This window comes from Sinocyclocheilus anshuiensis, unplaced genomic scaffold (genome assembly GCF_001515605.1).
Source record: "Sinocyclocheilus anshuiensis isolate Anshui unplaced genomic scaffold, SAMN03320099.WGS_v1.1 scaffold3835, whole genome shotgun sequence".
Taxonomy (NCBI): Eukaryota; Metazoa; Chordata; class Actinopteri; order Cypriniformes; family Cyprinidae; genus Sinocyclocheilus; species Sinocyclocheilus anshuiensis.
The window spans coordinates 34,077-40,481 of NW_015556066.1; positions in this window are offsets into that span (position 1 = coordinate 34,077).

Sequence of the window (6,405 nt, forward strand, 5' to 3'; positions counted from 1 at the left end):
CTTTTAGCCTTTGACATTTGCATATAAATTACAGTCCTGCCCACAGATTATACATTTATATGGGTGTTAAATTGCCAAAGGGTTCTCCCCACTATCAAGGAGATGCTAAACAGTCTACCACTATCATCTCCCCAACTGACTTCAAACAGTTTCCAAAGAGTAGTAAATGACCCCCCTAATACGATTCGTGGAAACGGCAATGAAACAACAATCTGCTATCTGACAATTATTTTGTGGAACAGGTTAAATTGATATCAAATATTTTTGAAAATAAAAATTTGAATTATACACAAAAGTGGGAGCTATTTAAATTTAAGGTCAGGGTAATTGCTATGAGAAGAGGCAAAGAGTTAAAGAAAAACAAACTTAGAAAGATTACAGAGATAACAGATAAACTTAATACTTTAATTAAACAAAAATATATGATGAACAGTTTAAAATATGTCTTCTCAGTTTAGAAATAGATAAACTGTATGTAGAACTAAGCAAAGGTGCTTATGTGAGGTCAAGGGCCAAATGGTTTGAGGAAGGAGAAAGGAATACTAGTTATTTTTTTCTCTGGAGAAAAAAAAAAGAAATTATACAAGAAACTCTATTTCATCTTCAAAAATAAATTAAAGAATCTCCAATAATCCTTCAGATATAGCGTCTTTTGTGTATTCTTTTTATGAAAAATTTTATACTTCCCATTCTGCCAATGACAAAATTGTGTTCCAATAGTTTCTAATGATTATAGAGAATTTGGTGAGGATGATATTTCCAAAGCTGAGATTTCTAAAGTTCCTTTTTCTATGAAAAAAGGAAAATCCCCTGGATCAGACGGGTTAACCATTGAGTTGTATTGTGCTTTTGGGGACCTGATAGAAAACTCTTTATTTAGCATGTATAAAGAATGTTTAGAAAAGAAAGAAATGAGTTCAACAATGAAGCAAGGTGTTATTTGTTTAATTCTAAAATCAGATAAAGACCCCTTAATCATTGACAATTGGAGACCAATTAATTTATTAAATATTGATTATAAAAGTTTAGCCTTAGTTTGTGTAACTAGACTAAAAAGTGGTTTAAGTAACATAATTGGCGAATCTCAAACTGGTTTTATGGCGAAACGTCATATTAGTTCAAATATTAGGCTTGTATGGGACCTATTAGATTATAATCACTTTGTTAATTCAGATGCACTCATTTTGTTTCTCGACTTTTATAAGGTGTTTAACACAATTGATCATCAATTTTTACTATAGGGTTTTATACATTTGGTTTTGGAAATAGTTTTATTAAAACTGTTCAAATGTTTTATGGAGATGTTAATAGTTCCGTTAGATTACAGAATAATTCTTCTAGAAGATTCTTTATCAACAGAGGAGTGAGGCAGGGTTGCTTAGTTTCCACATTTTTGTTTTTGATTGTTGTGGAACTATTATCAATCAGTGTTTGATTGAAAAAAAAAAAAAAAACTTTCACGGTATTACATTATTTAATAGAGAATTAAGAATTTCACAATTGGCTGATGTTTAAACTTTATTTCTGAAAGAGTCAAATTAAGAATGCAATCAAATTAGTTAAAACTTTTTTCTGATGCCTCAGGTCTCCAATGCATGATTCTTCTGAACAATCATTGTTTAACATTCCAGTAAAAGAATGCATTAATTTTTTACTTTTTTATTTTTCAAGAATATGCAACAAATTTTATTCTTTGGGATAAACCCCTTGAGATGCATCATCTCGTTTTCAAGGGGGTCCTATTACATAAGAATCCAAAAACATAACACAAAACAAACAACAACAACAATCAAAACAACACACCCTACTACAATATTAACACATGAAGTATAAATAATTATATTTATATTATTTATATTTATAGTTATATTTACCTAGCACATATAAATATAAACACAGATATATCATCTAAAGCAATTACACGTTTCAAAACAAGAAAACAGACCATTTTTTAACATAAAATGAAGTCAAAGATAGTACATTTAAGAGTAAATTATTCCAATCTGCTGGAGCCTTATACCTAAATGCCTTTTCCCAAACACTTTCTTAACTAAAGGAGTAAAATAATAATAGTAATAATAATTAGCAGAGTGTCTTAAATGATATGAAGAAGAATATAATATCAAATACTGACGCAAATAATTAGGATAATTAAAATTTATACATTTGAAAATAAATTGCAACCAGTGAATATGCCATTTAAAAACCATTTAAGTAAATCATACCTAATACAGTGGTGTGTATCATTGTCAGGAATATGGACTGTCAGTGTGTTTGTTTTGCTCCCCATGTGCTCCGTGACCTAGTTTTCCCTCGTGTGTGACATGCCCATATTTGGTTCCCTTCCTGTTCCTGTTCCAATTGTGTTTCATTGCTTACCTAATACAGTGGTGTGTATCATTGTCAGGAATATGGACTGTCAGTGTGTTTGTTTTGCTCCCCATGTGCTCCATGACCTAGTTTTCCCTCGTGCATGACATGCCCATATTTGGTTCCCTTCCTGTTCCTGTTCCAATTGTGTTTCATTGCTGCCAGGTGTGTTTCCCCAATTCCCTTGTTAAGTGTAGTATTTATAGTGTAGTCTGCCCCATGTATCCTTATCGGACCTTAAACGTCTACTCCATGTGCTACGTGTGTGTGTTCCTGCCTGTTCTGTGTTCCCAGTGATTTGGAGGATTAAAGACTGCTATTATTGTAATTCCCTCATGTCCTCATTCCTCGCTTCTTCACAGTAGCTGAACCGTGACAGAAGATCCAACCTAAAACAGTATAATTGCGTTTTCCCTCTGTTTAGTTTCCGTGTTTTACTCAGTGTTTTTTTTTCCTCCCGTTTGTCTGTATGGATCCCCTCGCCGCTAAGTTTACCTCCCTTGCCCGTAAAGACCTTTTGCGCTGAACTCACTGTTCTGGATCAGGGCAAATTACCACCGCCCCATTGATCTCCCAGACACCTCTGGACTGAGCTGGAGGCAAGCAATCATCCGGTGTCTGGAGAGCGTCTATCACCGATCCAGAGCACAGCCTGACCCAGAGCCCAGCCCACCTTCACACTGCTGCGCAGAGCGCGAGCCCACCACTGACGGAGAGCCAGAGCCCGTCGCGACCGACGAGCCATCGCCTAGGAGTGTGACAGAGCTGAGGATCGCCACGGAGCCAGAGCCTCATGGATCGGCAGACCAGGTGCGAGAGCCGGCTACAATGCCCGCCACGAGGGAGAAAGCCGTGGACAGAGAGAGCGCGGAGAGGAGCTCCGCCCCCTGCACCATGGCTGAGGGTGAGCTGAGAATAGATCTGGGTGAATGGAAAGTGGAGGGAGACCTTATTGACTTGTTTACCGACCTGCCCCCTCTCCTCCCTCCTCTGTCGGTGACCTCTGTCCCTCCCGTTCCTGAGTTTAGCCCAGAGAGGGCTCCTGTTTCCCTGTCCATCCCAGAGAGAGTTCACAAATGCACGCCCACCCGCTCCTGCCTTATCCACCGCTGTCGTCTAGCAGCCCCTCTGCTCGCCCTCAGCCCACCATCTGTACGGTGCAAGCTCCACGGGTGTGCCATCCTCCATCGTCACCATGGCTGGAGAATCCCTGGCCTCCACCTCCAGCCTCTAAGCCCCGGGCTCCGCCTCGGCCTGTCGACCCAGCGGCTCCACCATGGATCCTTGCTCCCTCCTCTCTGCCGTGGCCCATCAGTTTACTGGCTCCACCAGGCTCCCTCGTCCCTCCAGCTCCGCCTTGGTCTGTTGTCGATCATCCTGCGCCTCGGGGCTCCACTCCTCCGGCTGCGCCTCATCCCTTCATCCCTCCGGCTCCGTCAGGCTCCTCCTTCCCTTCGGCTCCACCTTGGTCCTCTGTCGCTCCGGCTCCACCGCGGCCTTCTGGATCCCCACCTCCATATCGGTCGCCTGAGCCATCTGCTCCGCCTTGGCCCTCTGGATCCTCGTTGTAACCCTGGCTCATCGGCTCTCCGTCTCCGCCTCGGGCTCCTCCGCCACCTGCTCCGCCACCATTGGTCGTCCCCCTGGAGTCGTCAGCCCTTCCTCCTCCATGGCTCCTCCCCCCGTCGGCTCCACCGTGGGTTGCCATTATGGCTGTGGCCTGGGTCCCACCTGGCGCCGCATGCTCCAAGTCCCTCCTGTTTCCTCCTTGGCTCCTCCCTTGGTCTGATCCGTCCTGGCTCCTCCCTCTGTCCTCAACTCCCTGTACTCTGTCTGCTGGCCCCCTCCCGGGTGTCCGTCCTCCTCCTGGGCCTCCTGCCAAGTTCCCAACCTTCCCTCCTTCTGTTGTTTCTTCGGCACGAGGACGCACCTTTCGGGAGGGGGGCGATATGTCAGGAATATGGACTGTCAGTGTGTTTGATTTGCTCCCCATGTGCTCCGTGACCTAGTTCTCCCTCTATGTGACATGCCCATATTTGGTTCCCTTCCTGTTCCTGTTCCAATTGTGTTTAATTGCTCCCAGGTGTGTTTCCCCAATTCCCTCATTAAGTGTAGTATTTATAGTTTAGTCTGCCCCATGTTTCCTTGTCGGATCTTAAACGTCTACTCCATGTGCTACGTGTGTGTGTTCCTGCCTGTTCTGTGTTCCCAGGGATTTGGAGGATTAAAGACTGCTATTATTGTAATTCCCTCGTCTTCTCGTTCCTCGCTCCTTCAAAGTAGCTGAACCGTGACCATCATATGAACATCGAATAACAAATCTGCACAATTTATTATAGACTGTAGTAAGAGGCAAAAGATTACTTTTGGTTGTATTCTGATAAACTACATCAGCATAGTCAAAAAACGGTAATATATGTTGCAAAGCATTTTTTTCCGGGCATTAAAAGAAAAACAATTTTTGAGCGATACAAAATTAATCTTATGAAGTATATAATCAATGTGAGGTTTAAAAGAAAGTTCAGGATCCAGCCATAAGCCCAGATATTTAATTTGATCCCCTCTGTGCAAGTAAGTGCCATCATTACACATTATTTTCATATTATTAGATTTTAATATAAACATATGCTTTGTACCAAAGACCTTGTGAGATTTACCTTCGTTAATGAATACAAATACCTATATTGTCATTTGTCCAACAGTCCTAATGAAAATGATTTTTTGTCTCTCATTCCAAAAAAAGTGCACACACCCACTTACATTCAAAAAATTGCACAAAATCCATAAAAAAAACTGTGCAAATACTCAAAAATACACAAAACCATTTCTTCACATTAGTCCTGAGGCATTTAAAGCTTCTACAGCTATTGGATAAAATCTGTAGTAAATTGTTAGAATAGAGCCACTCTTGTAAAGCATTAAAATTTGATTGAAGCATATTTAGAATTTGAGGTAAATGAGGATTTTAAATATAAATGACAGTATTGTCTGCATACAGATGAACAGAACAATGCGAAAGAACTAAGGGAGAATCATTAATAAAAATAGAAAAAATAAGAGGACCCAATATTGAGCCCTGTGGTACCCCTCTTTCTTCAATCAGATTGTTTTCCTTGGATAACCACACATTGTTTTCTGTTATGTTAATAAGAATTAAACCACAATAAATAATTTTGAGAAAAAACAACTGCATATAATTGATCTAATAATAAGTAATGATCAACTAGATTAAAAGCCTTCTTAAGATCGATAAAAATAGCCCCTGTAAGGTCACCACTATCTAATGCTGAAAATACATCATGTCAACTTTAGAAGAGCACTATTTGTTGAGTAATTAGGCCTAAATTGAAACAGATTAAATCCAGATTGAAACAGTGATAAAATATTATTATTTTCAAGATACTTTGATATCTGATTATAGATTCATTTTTCAAATACTTTGACAATAACACAGATTATTGATACTGGTCTATAATTTTGTGGATCAATAATATCACCACCTCCTTCCTGTGGGAAGTCGTGGCCTAATGGTTAGAGGGTCGGACTCGTAACCCAGTCTCATAACCCAGTCTCAGGTCCGGCAGGGATTGTAGGTTGGGGGAGTGAATGTACAGCGCTCTCTCCCACCTTCAATACCATGACTGAGGTGCCCTTGACCAACTGCTCCCCGGGCACTGCAGCATAAATGGCTGCCCACTGCTCCGGGTGTGTGTTCACGGTGTGTGTGTGTTCACTGCTGTGTGTGTGCACTTAGGATGGGATAAATGCAGAGCACTAATTCCTAGTATGGGTAACGTCACTTTCACTTTATAAACTGGAGTAATACGGGAGTACTTCCAAATAGCTGGTAACTCACTAGACTGTAATGACATACAGATCAGCCAGTGGGTACATAAGTACATGGGTACATTTTAGGGATTCACCGATACCACTTTTTCCAGTACTCGCCCGATACTGATACTTTTCTTTTTGGTACTTGCCGATACCGATATTTTTATTGCATTTGTACATTTTTTAAATATTGGGTACAGAAAC